The 18,283-nt window shown below is 52.3% G+C and overlaps 1 protein-coding gene across 3 annotated transcripts in view; it reads right to left on the reverse strand.

The window, feature by feature from the left end:
• The window catches only part of SUDS3 (SDS3 homolog, SIN3A corepressor complex component), a 75,905-nt gene that overhangs the window by 26,425 nt on the left and 31,197 nt on the right, over positions 1–18,283 (reverse strand). For 2 of the 3 annotated variants that reach the window (XM_030024001.2, XM_041125699.1), the window contains exons 13-19: positions 17,725–17,929; positions 15,881–16,692; positions 12,887–12,970; positions 12,529–12,626; positions 12,229–12,398; positions 10,803–10,967; positions 3,146–3,268 (exon numbers count right to left, since the gene is read on the reverse strand). The gene's annotated coding sequence lies outside the window, so the exon portion shown is untranslated. The remainder of the gene's footprint in view (positions 1–3,145; positions 3,269–10,802; positions 10,968–12,228; positions 12,399–12,528; positions 12,627–12,886; positions 12,971–15,880; positions 16,693–17,724; positions 17,930–18,283) is intronic. The other variant, XM_041125700.1, reaches the window with a different exon arrangement.

Genomic DNA, 18,283 nt, shown 5'->3' on the forward strand with positions numbered 1-18,283 from the left:
GACTCGGGTACCGCTGGATACGTGCGCTTGCGTCTCACCTCGGGGCTGCGGCGGGAGAGGACGGGACGGAGCAGCATCCCCCGAGGCAGTTCAGATCCCAACCGGGCCACCCGCAGCCCAACGGGACGGAGCCCAGGCGACGGAGAGCAGACAGGGAGGAGGCGGTCACCCTCGTTTCCCTGTGTTAATCGAGAAGCAGCAGTCGCTGAGCACCCTCCTTCCCCAGCCGACGGCGTGTCGGGACGCAGCGCCGCGCTTGAGGGCAGAGGTGCAGCTCCAGCACTCACAGCCTCCTGCCGCTCCCCGTGCCCGAGGCCAACGCGGGGTGCTGGGGGGGACCCTGCCACCTCCTGAAACCACCTCCTGGGTCCCACCACAGGCTGACACGGGCTAGCAGCGGTAGCGTCGTTCGTTCTCTCTTTCCCCTGCTAACCAGGACCCGTGACATCTCCTAGGTCCTCCGTCCTGACCTGGGCAACCCTTGCCGCTGTGGGCTTCCCGCAAATGTCCATCCACCAGCAACTCTGCTCACGTCCTCACGATGAAGCAGGGCCATTAGCCAGCACAGTATGGGCTCGGGCTTAAAACCCAGCCCTGCACACCTACAGGGATCATCCCTACACATGAAATCTCCTTCCCCAGGCACCCATACGTCCAACAGAGAAAAGCAGAAGTGATGGACTTGTACTCGTGGCATGGCAAGCACTAACGATTTCTGGGCAGTCATAATCATTTCCGATCAGACTGACATTCACAATGACTAACCCTGTAATAAGGCCATGGGGAGGTGGCTGTGAGACACTAATCACACGCCCAGCCCTCGCTCATTAGCCAAGCACAGACCTCCCGCCAGCCAGGTTCCCCGGTGAAGGAGTCCCACCGTGACCTGGGGGACGGCTCAGCACCGTTAGGAACCAGCCCCCTCACTCCTCTCATTTCAGTTTATTCCAACCTCGTGCTTTCTTGTTATCATAAGAGCCCAACTCCATTTCAGGGGTTTATTATGCACGTCGCTTAAGCCGCTGAAGAACACAGTGGTTAGAGGTTTTAAAAGCAACCCTAGCAGCGCAGGCACTTATTTCTGCAAAGTACAATGGTCTTCAGAGGAGCTTTTTCATTAGCAACCCATATTTAAAGCTGGGCTCCCTACTGCTGTGTTAAGAAGCAAAACCGTGGTCTGTGATCAGCCCTTTGCCAGGGAAACGTCCCCTCACTTGAACAGGCAGCAGGACCCTCAGCCTGGAAACCAGCTCCTGACTGAGGTTACGTGCACTTTAATCCTGGCCTGGGAGACACGAGAGGGACCGTGGTCAGGACATAACTCGGCTGAAGGCTGTGGGATCAGGTGAGGCTGCGACCACGCAGAACGGGGATGGTGGAGGGGCGAAGGTGGGGAGGGAGTGCTGAGTAGGTGCCTACCTGAGGAAAAAAAAAAAAAAAAAGACCTCATCCAGCCATCTCCAAGGCTCTCTGCAAACCACTCTGGGAGCACAGACACCTTCCCCTGTCACCCCTTGGCCCACAGGACCAGCCACCTTCACCACCACCGTTTCACAGGAGAGCATGCTCTGCGTTGCTCGTGCACGCAGATACCGACTCAAACCAGGGAGAAAAGGGAGAAAGAGGCAAGCACCCTGCTCTCCACCCCGCTGCTAGACCCTGACGTCCAACCTGATCTCCCCACCAACTCATCCGCGGCCCTTGCTCTTCAGCCACCCGCGTGGGTCCGGGCGGCAGCAGAAAGCCAGCACCCCGGCTCCGAGTCATTAACCTCGCTTCTTAGCGGCTGGGTAACCCTCGCTCAGCCCACCCCAAGGGCTGGCGGGGTTATCGTGCTGTACAACTCTGCAGCGCCTGAGCTTCAGAAGGCTTGGGCTGCTCCCTCCTCCCTTTTCGCTTCATGGAAATGCATAATAAGATCTCAGCGTGAGCCGAGGAAATTGCCTTCCTTTATCTTGCCAGCGCGTTGCCCAGGCTAATCAGGGAAGAACACCACAAGCAACAGCTAGAATACAATTCTCCTGCAGGCAGCAGGGTTCAGCGGTGAAGAAGTCAGCAGCCCCCTTGCCCCTCGGCTTTCCATTTCATTTACATTTCATTTTCTGGAGCTGCCCAGCTCAACATCTGAACACAAGCCCTGCAAAGGGCAGGGGATGCTCCAGGGCTGGATTCCTGCTACACAGGTCAGCCACGGAGAGAAAAGGCACGTTCCCTGCTTGCCACATCACGAGGCATCACCAAATGCACAAGGAAGAGGTCAGGCTTAAGAAACAAAACCAGAAGCTCCTCCGGCAGCATCCTGGCACGCTCAGCCTAGGAAGAAGCAGGTCACACTTCTCCATGGATACCTGGACCGGGATGTTCAAGAGGAACATCACAGCCGGTGGGCAGTGGTCCAAACTGACTGGTTTTAGGCACCTGAGAAGCCAGGACTCCCCCCGCCACGAGCTCCCAGAAATTATCCCGACTCTCCCTACAGCACGGAGTTCACTGTAGCATCGGAGGCTCTTCCTGCGAGATCCTCGGTAACAAATGGCCCAGCAGCATGCCAGATGGCTAATAAATCCAGACTTCGCACACCACCCGCTCCTGGGAGCGCTGAACGCTTCCCGTGCCTACAAACAGGCATTATAGATCAAGCTCAACTGGAGACGATGGCTGATGGCTAAATCCATTGTGTAGAACAATTGCTTCATTAACAGGCTGAGCTGGGTACACGGTCAGGCCTGCCAGAAGATAAGACAGGGCTATTTTGCAATCATTTGTCTAAGTCTGCATGAAACGTCAGGGTTACAGCAGTGCCTCTGGAGCCAAACCAAGACAAGGACCTCATCATGGGTCCTACACAAACTCACTCACCCCCAGCAGTCCCCCAGCCCTGCGCGAGGGGAAGGGGAGCAGCTCTGGTTTGCCCTTTTCAAGTGGTCCTTGGGAAGCACAGGAAGGTGAAGCCAGTGTTTTGACTCTGCACGAGGTACTCCGATCAATCTCCAACTTCTTTCCCCAAAGAGCCACCTGGGAGACTCCCCTAAAGATGTTGCTCGTCTAGGCGGCAAGAGGCAATCCACTGAGTCCATGCACAGGAGGAAGGAGAGCTTCTCCTTCCCCAAAACACAGGAGGCTGCTCCCCTGCCCCAGAGCCCACCTCATCCTGGAGGAGCTGGTGTCTCACAGGTGAACGGCACAGCCTGCTCCGGAGGAATTAGTCGCAGGGCTTTGCATGTCAGCAAAGCTTTAGTACAGCGTCTCTGCAGCTCTGAGCAACAGTCTATGCCAGAGAGAGAAGAGGGGGAAAAAAAAAAAAAAAAAATAGCCTTGAGCCATCACGCTGCAAAGATGCCATCCCCCGTGCTGGCAGCTTGAAGGACAAGCATGTAGTACCTCATCTTCTCTTGGCCCCATTGATTTTCTGCAGCTCTGCCTCCAGATCTACAGAGAGGCAGCTCACTCAGCCTTGCAGCAACACCGGAGCGGGATGAGGATACCCGTATCACGCTGGGGACAAATGAACCAAGCCGAAGAGCAGAGAGAGCAAAAGGCACTGCAGAACAGTTGGGTTAATACAGCCGCGAAAAGAGAACAGGAATTCCTGCTCCTTGGCCTGTTCCCATGCCCTAGGACAGGGACTGCTTTGAGCAAAAGGGGTGCCTGGGTCAGAGCCAGCTCCTCGATGAGCTCCTCGTACCCCCAGGTAGCAAGATCCCCCCAGAGCCAGCCCTGCCTGCCTAGCAGCCACATTCATGGGCTTTTCAAGTCTCAAATCCTAGGCTGGAAAGCAAACTACAGCAATTAACAGCATTTGCTGCTGTGAAGGGGAACACTTTGTAAATAAATTACATTTTGGAAATTAATAAGTGTTGCCTAATTGAGGTTTAGCATCTTAAATTCCTGAAAATTCTTACAACTCAACAGAAAAGGAGGGAGGAAAGACATTTGCTTGGCTGGAGAGCCCTAACCCAGACCTAGCAGTAGGCAGGACACCCGAGGAGACTCACCCCTGCCTGTTATCGGGTTGCCCTGCTCCAACACCAGGATATGTACACCCCGGGGTCAGATTAATTTCTCCTGCCAGCAGAGCAGCAGTACTGCAAATGGCTTTTAAATATCAAGCTAGTGCTTGAGTACTTCTAAAGCAATGCACAACATGCATCAGGAATGAAAAAAAAAAAAAATAATCAGCTAGTATTAGTCAAGCCTGGGCCTTAGCACATGAGCCAGAGGAAACTTTGGCATTCAGCATTTGCAGTGGATGAAGCTTGATGTTCCTCTCCTCCTCCTGATGTCCGCCAGCTCTTTGGCATGCCCCACCGCTGGTGAGAAGCGGGTATGGTCACGCTTTGGTCAGCTGGCAGCTCTCAGAGCTGCTGGTGTACAGCATGGGGTAATCATTTTGCGGCCAAACTCCCGTGGCATCACAGATTCCCAGCAGACGACTCCCGTGCCACCACGCTAGCAGCTTCCTCCTGGCTGCAGGCTCTCTCATGCCAAGTCTGTGCTCCATCCAGCCTCCGAGCAATCTGTCCCCACAGAGGGAGCAATGTGTTGTCCAGATCTTTTCCTGGCCTAGAGCAAGCGTGGACTCGTGCCCGACGAGAAGCAAGTCTGAACGCATACTTCTGTGTGATGCTGATATTTTGATCTCCTTCAGATTACTCCCACCCACCTCCCAGACACCCCAGGCGTCCCAAGGGACTCCATCTCCCAGCCTGTTAATGGGAGACCAGCAGATGGGCAACTGGGATGAGAGCGTTTTCCACACTTCCAGCTTGCTGGGGCTTTTGTCCCAGTCCTCACCTCGCATCCCTCGGCGCAGGCTGATGGACACACTTCCCAACTTGCTGGCAGCGGCACACAGAATTATTATGTTCATTGCTGTGGAGTCAGTGTCCCCCTCCCTGCTCCACACATGGGTAATCTTGAAGGTTAAAGCAATAATCCCCTCTTCCTCTACCCACATCATTAACACATCCAGGTGAGCAGGCAAACACAGCCCCCTGACACAGAGCACTGGTTTTTCTCTCCACTAACTCCTGCGGGGCTGGTGTGTAGAAACCTTTAATGAATTTGACATAACTCCTAGCACAGAGCAGCTCTACTATTTGATGCAAAGTTTAATTTGATTTCTCACTTGAATAGCTGAGACATCCTTGATACGCTTCCTTCAGCTCCTTCCAGATAAATCTGCTGCATACAATTAGCACCAGGAGTCACCTGCATTTCACCCTCCCCTTTGCTCCACTCTAAGCTCCACCTGCATCTCCCAGGGCTGCAAAACAACCCCAGCTCCGGTCTTTGGAAAGGGCTTCCCATGTCATTCACCCTCCTTCAGCAGAGGGAAAGTTGAGCTTAAACAGCAGCAGCGATCGACCCGAGATGATTAAGCAGGCAGAAGCCAAGGCAGGAGCTGCAGCCGACTCTCCCAGCTCAGGTCACCACCAGCAATCTCTGCAAGAGAGCAATCACGGGCAGCAGCAATCCTTTCTACCCCAAGCTGTTGTGCTCCTCCACAGAAGCAGTTGCATTTCAGCAACAAGGCTTGCATCAGTTATACAGCACTTAAACAACAGCAGAGTACCATGCTTTGAAAACAGGGAGCAATCATTGTGATTGCTATGAAAATATGGGAAGCACAGATGGGAGCGTGGTGGTGGGTTTTTTTTCTTTTTTTTTTTTTTTTAAAGTCTTCAGGTTTTTCTGGCATCTGTTGACAGGACCTACTGCAGCTTCAGCCTACACAAAGCCTGGGGACCACAGACCTGCTGAACCAGGTTCACTGCTGGGGCAGGAGGAAGACCCACAGCTTTCCAAAGCCCCGTAAGACCAATGTTCTCCTACACCACAGCTAAGCACAGGTAAAAGTCTCACCTGAGACTCGAGAGCCCCCACGGGCTCTGTCTGGTTTCTGTCTCATTCAAAACCCACCGGCGAGCCAGCACAAGCAGCATCAGCTTGACTGAATCTGTTCCCTTCCCAAAGCTCTGAAGCACAACAGTTGATTGAAAAATCTTAAAGCAAACCACTGGGGAGCGAAAGATGGATTTGCAGGCATTAAAGCCCCAGACCAGGGAGAAAACAGACACCTTTGATTGAGAAATCAATGCTTGGGTTTTACAGCATTTCGCACTAAGCAGCAGCAGAGAAGAGCCCTGCATGCAGCTCATTCCTCCAGAACAGGGGAGGAGAAACCAGCAAAAACCAGAGAAGTGAGACACTGATGCTTCCCGTAGTCTTACCAAAGCCAGAACAGGCTTTGGAGACCTTCAGTCCGTGGGGCATAACATGTTTTCAAAAGACATCCCTCAGATGATAAACTGATAAGAAAAGGGCCCATTCCATACCTCTTTCAGAGAGGGCTTCACCTCGCCGTTCTCCTGCTTCTGCCCTGGGGACAGCTCAGGCACAAGTCATCTCTGGGCCGGTTATAGCCAGGTTGGGGAGCACCTGAGCACAGCACCAAGGGGTACCACGCCAAGGACCCCGACGGACGGACACGTCCCACCGCATCTGAAGAGGGTGGGAGGGATGCACATCGTGCAACGAAGATCGTAACCCGCTGGCTTTTGGATACATGGGGGCCAGCCAGAGCAGGGCTGTGTATTTGGAGGCTTATTCCCAGCACGCAGGCTGCTGCGGTTGCTCGAGGCCAAGGGCTGGTGTCTCCTCACCCCCTGCTAGCTGAGACCCTGGGTGCCAAAAGGTTGGCCTAGAACGGAAAAAAAAAAAAGGGGGAAAAAAAAATAAATCCAGAGACTGGGATTGATGAAGATGCCAGGGAGAAGGAGCAAGTCGTGAAGGGAAAAGGAGGGACAAGCCCTGCACCCGGCAGGGGTGTTACGAGCAAGAGAGACATGCTAACAAATTAAAACAGACCACGAGAACCCCTGATATTTTTTAAAGCCCTTTCTTTCTCTCAGCTTTCTTCTTCTCCTTTGTATGTTCAAAATTCATCTTCAAAAGCAATCGCAACGGCCCCAGAGGGAAAAATACCCCAGCACAAGGCAGACTTCCCTCTAGGCAATGTGAATCTGTATTACCCGAGTAAAAAGGCTTTCATCTCAAAATCATTCGTTTCCAGAGCACTTGACCCAAAAGGAAGTCTCCTCTATTTCTATAAAAGTCACTTTCTCCACCAAAGTCCCCCGGCCTCGGAAGGGAGCTGTTAGGCAGTTTTCTGTGTTCACCGTCGCCCGCTCAGAGCCCTTCTCCTGCCCGCAGCAGCGGGCAGTGCCTGCACCGTGCTCCTCAGCAGCCCCACCGCTGCCCCAAAGGAGGGCACGGGGCACTGATGGGGCAAAGACCGGCCCCGCTCTTGCAGCACCAGGGTAGCAGCGGACCCCGGAGCCGGGAATTCAGGGACCCCCCCTGCTCCTCAGAGGGCTCCTCTGCCCCTGCCAGGCTCCACAAGCCCCTTCTGCCTGAAGACGGTGGCAAAGGGGGACCTTTCTCCGACCGTTCCCGTGCTTCAGCAAGAGGCAACGCAGCAGACGCAGTCGTTGGTACCCGACTTGTTTCTCGTCGGATGCTCCAAGCCAAAAGCGAGCTCCCTTTCCCAGAAGGAAGCCACGGACAAGGCTGCGTCTGCAGCGCCTGGGTGATTTTGGACAGCTCGGCGGTGCCACCAGACGTGCCAGATAGAAACCAGTTCGTGCAAGCGGCGTAGCCGGGGCTCGGAGGGACCGATTCTGCCCAGGGAGCTGTCGTGGCTCCACGAGAAGCCAGCTGTGATCTGCACCTCCAGGAGCTCACAGACCACGGGGATGTCCCCTTGAGGCACTCAACGCCTGAAACGGAGGGGAAAAGCGGTACTAGCAATTCAGCAGGAGGCAGGAGAAAAGCTGTTTGTCGGGGACAGCACGCAGCCAGGCAGCTGGCCTGGGCGAGACGAGAGCTCCTGGCTCCCGCAGCCGCCTGAGCTGCGGGGAAGATGCTACCACCGACAAGGATCCATGAACCAGAGCTCCCAGCCCAGTTTAGTCCTGCTCGGGCACCACCAGCCACTGGTCTGCGGGCGACAGGACGGGGGGCACGACGTGCTGGGAGGGGGCACGACGTGCTGGGAGGGGGCACGACGTGCTGGGAGGGGGCACGACGTGCTGGGAGGGGGCACGCCTGCTCTATCCTGAAGGGCACCAAATACCAGACGGTCTTGCTCACGTGGGACACGGCTCGGTAAAGCAACCTCACGCTCAGTAAAGTTGCAGTCCATCAAAAGTCACTGTTTCAATGCCGAGTTTTGCAATACCTGACGTGCAGCTTAATGGCCCAGCCTCAGGTCAGGGAAAGGACAACAGGGCACTTGGCTCACAAAATTATAGCAAATCTCTACCCCTCCAAGCTGGGGAGAAGAACTTGAAGCCCAGTCCACAAAGTGCTGAAAAAGCCCAGGGACTCCCAAGGCTGGCTGCATGAGAGCTCTGTCAATTCTGTGGTTTTTAAGCAACCCTCGGCGTCGTTTCGAGCGCCTGTTGTTGAGAACCCTGCGAGCAGCTCCTGAGCATAAGCTCTGCTCTCTCCTAAATACATACACGTACAGTGGGTCTGGCTTACTCGCTGGGCTCGGCCGTCCCGGAGGGAGCAAATTTATCAGGCAGGACTGGCAATAAAGATAATGGCGTTGGTGATGATTCCTTAAGCTGAATTGCTCACTGTGCGCTGGGAGGTGACATCCAATGCAAGATACCTACAAAGTTTTATAGAATAAATACAACCTGGTTCAATTTATACAAACCATCGCTGCAGAAACATTAAAAATCAACAGTACGGCACTAACAGGGAGGAACAGGAGGAGCCAGGATATCTGAATCGCCTTTCCAGCGAGGATGCGGTCTACCGGAGGCACGGTATATAGAGCACGGGAAGGCAGCACGTGCACCCTCGCACGTCGGCGGTACATCCCCGGTGGATGTAGCAGCTTTAACATCACAAGGCGATACCGTCGCCCGCGTAGGCTCAGCATCCCAGAGCGGGTTCGGAGCGAGTCATCGCCTCCAGCCCCATTTTACCCGCGAGGACAGCGCGCGGCCCCAGCTCGCAACACTGCACGAAGCGAACTGAATGCAGCTCTTTCTGCTGGCACGGCCACGCAGAAACGCAGCTCGCGCTTCCCCCTCTTCTGGGAAGCGGTACAAAGCAGGCGGCTCTGCACCAGGCCATCAGGAAGAGATTCCCACCGCATATGAATTAGCGGCACGTACAAACGAGCCTGCTCCCTTCCAGGCAGGAGCAGAGACCCTGCGCAGGATGAGGGAGTCACACCTTGCCTCACTCTCTTCTTCTGAAAAGCACGTACGACAGTGGTTTTTATCTGTTCAAGGAGTACCATCCCCAATCCTTCGACGGCAGCGCTAAGCCAGATGCTTAGAGACGATTTCTAAATTTCCTTGGGGGGTTGCTAGCTATTTCAAGTTGGGCTGATTTCTGCATCCTTCGGCAGCATTTTCGGGGGGGCTTTTTTGTGGTTCGAAGGTCTCCCCCCAGCCTCCCTTTTCTGTACAACCCAAGGAAAAGGCAATGAAAATCTTTAAGGAAAAACAACTTCCAAAGCTCCTGGAGATGAAAAGGTCCTATAGACTAATTCTTAGGAAAGCATGGGATGCAGGGAGAAGAAAGCTTAAGCTAGGCAAACTATAGTGGAAAAATTGATCTATTAAAGCAGTGGATGCTATCAGGGAAGCGAGCAATTTCCTGCAAGCCAGCATAGCCAGATGCATTTCTGCTAAAGCAGATCGGTCTTGACTTCTCTGCAGCTTTCCCCTCTACCTGCCTGCCTGGCTCCCGGCAGCCCAGCTCGACAGCTCTAATGGTGCGATTCACTTTATTGACCTATTAGCTGCCACCTGCTTGAGACGCAGCCACAGCAGATTTACCATTGTGTAAGCAGCAGCAAACATAAAACCCTAAATAAATTTTCAGAGGCTGCGGAGCAGTATAATTAATCACAAGGTCTTTCACGAGGCGGCAGCAGCAGCAGGGAGGCAGGCAGGGGAACACAGAAGGTAAGGCTGCAGGGGGGGACGGGGACATCGGTGTCCCCCCTTCTGCTGCCTGCCCTCACCCTGTCCTGCCAGAGGTGATGCAGGAGCCAAAAGTTAAGAGGCAAGGCAGCAGCTGGAGTTGGAGTCGAGGTCAAACTCTGTTTCACTGCTCACCCATTTCTTGAGCCTGAACAAGTGACTGTCTCCCCAGGGTGCTTCGTTCGGGTACATCCTCGATCAGCAAATAAGTAGCACTCACTGCCAGCGTTTGCAGAGGTGTAAAGTTAAGACTGCTCCAAGCCCATTCCCTGCCTTGCTGAACTTGCATCTTCCCTTTCCCACATTATCTCTGAATCTGGCCCAGACCCGCTAACGCAGAGGGAGGGCAGAAAAGAGAAGTCAAAGGAAGAAACAGAAGGAAAAGCTTTAAACAGCCTGAGCTGTTTCTCTCCAGCTCCTCACTTGGCAAATGCACAGCCCTCGGTTCTCCCTCCCTGCTACATCTCACAGCCACCTCTCCTCTTGCACTCCGTGCGAGCGCACCCGTTTGGGATGCAGCTGAACTGATGCGTGAAGGCACACAAAGTCTGGTGACCGCTTGGGAAAAAAAAAAAAAATAGGAGGCCTCAAATTTTACTGAGTTTAGGACACCGCACATCTCTGCGTCAGTGTGCCTTGCTGCTTGACAGCCGTGCTCTCTCCCTTGACAGCCTGCCCCTAAGTTCATCAGCAGAAGCAAATGGAATAGCTTGGCCCTGGGAGAAACCTCGTACCATCGTCACTTCAGAAAGTCATCAGGGACTCTTGGGGACACTTGGACTCACTCACCAGGATGCCAGAAATGGTAAGTTGGGAGCCGTCGGGACTTCTCCAGAAGGAGCCGACAGATGCCTTGGCTGAGCCCTCTGCTCCTCCTGTCTTGCATCCTCCCTAACCCAAGGGCAGCGGTCAGCAGGAAGGTGTCGTCCCACTCCAGAGGAGCACTGCCCTCGTCTACAGAGACAAGAAAAGAGTTTTTATTTCCTGCCATTGAACAGGAGCCAAACGAGACTAAAGCACGCGTCCTAAAGGCTGTGGTGGAGTTGAAGTGTCAGCGTTCACCCTGAGCCCCGAGATCAGCCCACCCGAGACATGCCTCTTCTTCCTCGCTTACTTCAGCCCCACTCCCCGCTCTCTCCTGACGGCTGGCATCCCTCCTGCTCCGACCAGCTGCTGTCTCTCCGAGCCACGCTGAAGCACTTCTGAGCAGAAGCCCTCTTCAGAAAGGGGAAAAAAAAAAAAACCCCACATATATATTCCAGCCTTTGAGCCATGCTTTTAATATTTCATCTTTCTTTTTCTGCCAGAAGAAAGTAAATTCCTTATGCCAGCTGGGCTGCAATTGCACCACCACATCTCTCTGCCTCAGACAGCCCTGGCTGCCAGCCCCTCCAGGCAGATGGCAAATGCAAGGCTCATATCCCCTCCACGCAACCACTTCTGCTCCTGCGTCCCTCAGCAGCGGTCAGGCGGAGGGGTGGCCACACAGCTGGCAGCACAGCAGGAATAAGGCACCGAGGGGCTGGGGAGGGCTGGGCAGGCTGCCCGGGAACCACAAAATTCAAGACAGATCCGAGTATTGCAGAGGAACCCTGCACTGAGCTCCACAGGGCTACCCAGACGCCTCAAAGGACCCACTCGTGTGGAAGAACTTGTTTGGGAGAGGTGACAGGTCAGCAGTCACCAGGTCACACTGAGTGACATCTGTCAATCACTGCTATCAAGCTCTGTCTTAAAGCCATCCCACCCCCACAGAAGCTATCCATCAAGCATCATCTGTGTCAAGCCAGTTTTTATTTTTAAATTTAATGTCTGTAAAGTATTTTGGCTTTAAATTATTCTGCAGACTCAGTTCAGCAGCGCTTCCCCGTCTAGACAGAACAATCTTGTTGTCAGTGAAACAGATTCACCCTGACATCCCCGTGGCGTGCGGTGATGCGGTTGCTATTTTGTAGAAAGGAAGAGAGCTAAAAAGCTCTTTCTCTTACGGTTTTGAAACGTGATTCCTGTCCGTTCAACTTCAAACAAACACCTTAATAAATAATCCTGTCATCTTTGATTTGATCTCTCTCTCTATTAGGGAGCGGGATGGATGGAGAAAGGGGGAATGGCTCAGTGTCTGCGGGATCCGGCATCTCCCAGTGCTGCTTGCAGCATGCCTGCCCTCCTGCAAGAGAGGGATCCCCTCCTCTCCTGCTCCAGCTTTTAAGCGCACCTGCTTTGGCTCTCTCCTCCAGGCTCCAGAGGACTGGAGTTCGGAGATCTCGTGGTACCCCTCTGTGACACCGAGGTCCCTGCTCCCCAAACCAGACCTGCCTGATCCTCCACGGCTGCAGGACAAGCCTCGGATGACTGGCGGGGAGATGCAGGAGAGGCGTCAGCAGCCTGAAAGAGACATTAAAGCAAGTCAAAATACATTTTGCATATCAGCTTTGCCCCGAGGTCTCTGCCAGCATGAAAGACTACAAATGCTTCCTTTGTAATTAAAAAAGCACTTCTCTCCCTTGTGACTAACCTGCACCAAGGCAAAGGTAAATCAGAGCGAGCATTGGGCAGCATCTCGTGTCTAGTGAGCCCCGCTGTAGCCTGCAGTACTTGGAGAGGGAAGACAGCCTGATCAAACCAAAAATAATATCGTTCCCTTTTTGCTCTGCCAGTGACAGATCCTTGATGTCTGCAGTCAGAAGTAACAAACACCGGTTGGGGATCTTTTCATCTCCTCTCCTGATAACACGGCCGCCTGCCTGTCCAACCCGCGGCACGGCAGCAGGGAGGCGATCTCTGCCTTGTGCGAGGCACCCCCCACCTGGGCATCACCCGGGGGAAACGCACAGCCCCCAAAACTAAGCCCGTGAAAAGCCGGTTAGACGTACACAATCCCACGGGAACAGCGGGGTCCTCCATCACAGCGGGTTGAAGATCAAGAGCTCAGCCCCAAGGATGGCTCCTGAGGGTGCCTGTGGTGAGGTGGGGATGGAGAAGAGTCTGAATGCGCCAACAGGCGCATCTACAGGGTGGCAAAGGGCCATGTTACACAGCTGATTTTATTCCCCAAGTGCCTACAGACTTCCAGGAGCTGCCCAGTTCAAAGCAGACTGTATCAGCACACCTGCATTAACATTTAATCCCAGCGCCAGAGCATCACACAATAAATCCGCCGTAAATGTTCTATACAGAGACACCTGCCTCTAAATATTCAAGCAGAAAAATGCCTCTATACATTTAAATAACAAAAAATGAAATCAGGAAGCAAGAAGGACTTGCTCTTTGCACCGGCACTGCCATCCGGCACCGTACCGGGAAGAACCACACGAGAGAGCTGCCTCAGGCCACCGCACACTGGTTTCCCACCCTCCACAAGATTTATAACCTCGTGGAGCCATCCCCGTTCTGGCCCCCGTGGAGATATTAACCCACTCAACAAGAGTGATCAGAAATCCACCCGTCCCAGGAGCAAACCGGCTCTGCCCAGTAGGAAAATCCCGCCTGTGTGCCTGCTCCTGCCGGTGCAACCCTGGGCGTGCGAGAGCCAGCAAAGCTGCTCCTCTGGAGCGGCCACCAGCACGTCCACCGCCGCGCAGCCAGCGACTGCGCCCAGGGATCCGGAGAGGCAAAGCGGTGGAAGATTTCATCGTCCGAGAGACGGGCCGTGCAGAATCAGACCAAAGGACCGACTGTACCAAGGGAAACAGCACCAGGAAAGTGTAGGAAATAGCACATGGGTAGTGGCCCTTCCCCAGGTGCATTGAGATCATCTTCCACAAGATTCTCCCCAGCCATATAACCTGATGCTCATAGCTGGCTGGAGAGAATCCTGCAGCGGCAAGTTCCACCTTGTGTCTCCTCCTTTACCTGCTAGTATTATTTTACTTGCTCATTAATTCAGCCAGAAGGTTTTGCCCTAGGTCTGGGGGACCAGCCGTTGCTCTTTTGATCAAACCTGTTATCTTGAGCATCTGCTCCCTGTTGATGGGGATCTGAGCCAGCTTTCTGGGAAGGCACCTTCTTCTCTCCTCACCCCCTCCACCCACGCATGCACCAGCCCTGTTGATGCCCAGATGCATAAAAAATGGAGTTACAGCACCAGCTGAGTGTTTACTGTCCTCCTGAGAGTGTTAACGCAGGGGCTGAACTGGGGGCGGGGGAGCGAAGTGCTGAAAAATGATGCACGCGATGCCTCATTATCACATCCTTAATAGCCCTGAAATTGCTGTGAGGCCCTCTGTCATTTCTCCTCCCCCTGGGTCACAAGGAGCCCTTCCCGTCTGCCTCGGCAGCAGGACCTGGTTTCCTCAGCATTGCTGCTGCCCATCCAAGCAGACAGGGCACCTCAACGCTTGCAGCCAGCATCTCTGCATCAGGCATTCCTCCAAGGAACCGCAGAAGAGCCGCCACACCGGCTCAGCTCAGCACGTCTGCTCTAAATCCAGTGACTCCAGGAGGGGCCACTGCCCTCAGGCATCCAAATTTTACTCCTACACCCCGCTACTGCCCTCCCCAGCGAGAGGCAGACCGTGCCTCAGTTTCCCTGCCTATATGAAAGAGTTGTAACATCTCCCACCCACCTCGGTGAAGATCTTTTGCTTTTCATTTTTGTTGCGCACTCAGAGCTTCACCTGTACGTTTTGGGGAATTTTCAGCCAGTTCAGAGGTGCTAATGGCACTTCCAAGATCACCCAACATCTGGGCTACAGCTCTGCTCAGGCGTATTTTCAAGCACAAGTCAACGGATCATCCTGGATGTCTTTATGCTCTCTCCAGTGGGAGAGGGCTGTGGACACCGACCACCTTGCTCTGGCCAGGTCTCCTCCAAAACCACACCAAACAGCTCAGCTCTCCATCAACGGAGAGATGCTCTAGATACAGGTTTGATCAAAGGAGCAATTGCTGGTTCCCCAGACCTGGGGCAAAATCTTCTCGCTGAATTAATGAGCTGGTAAAATAATACCGTCAGGTAAAGGAGGCGGCACAAGGCATTAGCAGGTCCTAGGACAGCGTGGAGGTATTTACTACTACTACAGAGCTGGTGGTTGCACCTTTAAGCATTGCATCCCAGTTCCACTTTTCGTGACACCTGCGCTGAAGGTATTTGATGACTCCCAAGAAATGCCAAGCCAAGAAGCTTTTAAGAACTACTGAACTGCCTTTTTAAGAGGCAAGGGACATGTGCACCTAATCCAGTCTTAAAACTAATGATTTAATTTACCTTAGGAGAAGCAAGCCAGCATAAATTAATATCTCCCAGTAGTATAACATAAGCATGTTTTATCTGGAGATTATGTTGATTAAATCATCAAGTGCCATAATCTTCCCTTCCTACCTCAATAAGATGGGGAAAGAAAAAAAGCCTAAAAATATAGATATAGCCTTCTAAGCCACAGGAGGGAACTATACATTCATCTCCAAGCACTCTCCTCACTCGCTAGAGCATGCACACAAGACTCCCCACCCTGGAAGAAGCTGTTCCAGCTGGTGTGGTACTAAGAGGTAAAATGAAGCTACGTGTTCAGAATTGAAGAGATGCCAGGAGACGGAGGCTGGAGGAGCTTAGAGGCACTATAGGAGTTACACTTAGGGGCTTTCACTCTGCAAATGTAACTGAAGAAATTAGATCTGACTTCTCAAGGCTATATTTCTGCTTTCAGGATATAAGATACAAGGCCATTAGTCACGCAAGCTGGAAATTCGAGTGGCTTAGATCCACCATGCACGAAGACAATGCCTTGGCAGAAGGGGAAAACACAGAAGCCCATTTAAAAGGTCTTCCTCCCACCTCCCTAATCTCATTTCTGCTTGTTCCTACCTCTTTTGCTCTACACTGAAACGAAGGACTAAGCCACCCACCTTGACAAATCAACAAGACCTACCTTGACTTTTTCCAACAGAGTTATCACCTGCTGAGGGTGGTTTTTCAGACAAAGCCTATTCCTGTGGGACTCGGCTGCAAACACTTTTCTACAGCTTTCTGCCAGGTAATCACGCATAGGCACTTCACATTTAATGGCTTTGTCTGCTGGCTGTTTGGATTGCATGTGGAGTGCTCTAGAGCCCTTGGGCAGGGCACTTCAGAAGCACAACACCTTTTATTTAAAGCCAATTCAAAACCACAGTGGTGAGTTTGAAAGCTTCCCTGGAGAATGACAAAGGATCTTGTTAAGCTTGTGGCAGAAAAGAAGGGGTCCAAGGCCAAAAAAAATCCCTACAACACAAAGCTCCCCCTGAAAAAGCAAACTGTAAACACTGTTTATACCGACCCCTGACACCAACAACAGGTCTCCAGCAAGCAATCTGTATTTACAAGGCCAAACCTCAACGCGAACAACATTGACTCACCCTCTTAGCCCGTTGTTACACAATTCGGCATTAGTGTTTACGAAATGAGTGGATTTTGCAAAGGAAGGGCAATTAACAGATGTAGTTTTATTTGCTTATTGGAAAGTTGGGACAAGCCGCAAGCTTCTGCCAGCAGTGCTGAGCACAGGCTGCGGCAACCGCAGTCCCCTGCCTCAATTTCCTCACAAATGGAATAATTACTCCGCTGTTGTAAAAGCTTGGAAGCCTTCAGAAGAGAAACAGCATTATCTGGAAAATTATTTTAATACCAAAATGAAGTTATCAAGAGGAACGCCACGTCCAGCGTCTAATGCAGAAAACACATCTGCATTCAAATACCCTGACCCTGCAAGGGAAGAAAAAAAAAAAAAAAAAATATATATATATATATGGATGGTGTAAAGGAACCACAGTTTCAGGTTCTGCAAGGAGGCATTTTCTCAGCAAGAGTTTCTCTCAGAGAGGAGAGACAGTGTGCTGACTTGCAGCCTTACAAATCTGGAAGCTGCAAGAAGCCTCCTGACTTTTTTTCATTATTCATTTCTGTGGTCCTGTAAACCTGCATGATGATTCCGAGCAGAGGATGGTGTGTTTCTTTCCGTGAACACCTTTGAAATTAAAACTCAGGCCCACGCCCCTTTCTCATCTAGAAGCAAACCACCTAGTCTTACCATATAAAAGCAACTTCCCTAAAATGATTCAGGTTAAGGAATGTAATTTCGGAACAATTCTTCACATCCTTCTGATGGCATTTTACAGTAGAAATAACCTATTCTGACCCTCTCCCTCTGCAAGTGTCTCTGCCTTCCCAGCTGTGAACAGCGTCTCCCTTCTGGGCATTGTACCTCTTCAGTTCAATTAACAGGGTCCCCAAAAAGCTGAGGACTTCATTACTTCTAAATGAAACATCCTCAAACACACTAATGCCACTTGTCTTCTTCAGGACCTTGGTTCCAGACAAGACTGACATTTTGACAGCACCTTCACACTCATTTTCCCCAAGCAAATGCACCATTACACAAAGTTTAATTTTTAGGATGGCTAGAAAATCTCTCCCTCTAAGTAAACATTAGACAAACATCTATATGCTGCATGGAACTGCACGTCAAGCCACTCAATAAAAGCAACTTATCTGCCAGGAACAAGCCTGACAAATCCTCGGTACAGATGCCTTTTCTCCCCCCACTTTAAATTGTACACGGAGTCCTCAAAGTCTAGAGGAAGGGAGGGGTTTCCACTCATCGATCAGCCCCAGCCAGCCAGCACCGTCTCTCTTTGTGCTTCACCCTCCCTGCCGAGACAGCTGCCTTTGGAAAGGAGGATTTTGAGAACAGATACAGAGAAAAGCATTACAAGACAGACACGGAGGTTGCTTTACCTCTACCCTCAGCCCCAGAGCTTGAGGTGCACTGGGAGAGCGAGCGCTGCCTGCAAACACCACCTTTGCCATGTTTCCTTCTCTCAAAACAGCAGACAGCCCTGCAGGCAGCGCAGACCCAGAGAGGATGCTCAGCTCCTCGGTGACACCGGCCATTGCATTCACATCATTCGGCTGGTGCTCATTCACAGCAGTTCATTCTTTCCTAGGGAGAAAATTCAGTTGAGGGACTTGCTCCTCACTTCAGTGCTCCCAACAGACGAGACCTACAAGCGTTTGCCCCCCTTATATTTTTTTTTTTTAAATACATTCCCCCTCTCCCCAAGCTGGAAGCAGAAAGCCTTCACAGCAGATCAAAGCCCACAGCTGTCAGCCAGCTTTTCTTCCTTGCTTTTGCAAGCCTTTAGCTCCATGATGCCCTGGGAAAGCCAAAGGTTGTAGGCAGAAAGCCCACGATCCCCAGCAAGACGAACTTAATTGTCTCTAGCTAGTGAGTTCCACCTTGGAGGGAGAGATCCTCCTTTCCAGGGAGCTCAGGTCCTCTGAGCTGTCTCACACA

The sequence above is a fragment of the Aquila chrysaetos genome, chromosome 9, assembly GCF_900496995.4.
Source record: "Aquila chrysaetos chrysaetos chromosome 9, bAquChr1.4, whole genome shotgun sequence".
NCBI lineage: Eukaryota > Metazoa > Chordata > Aves > Accipitriformes > Accipitridae > Aquila > Aquila chrysaetos.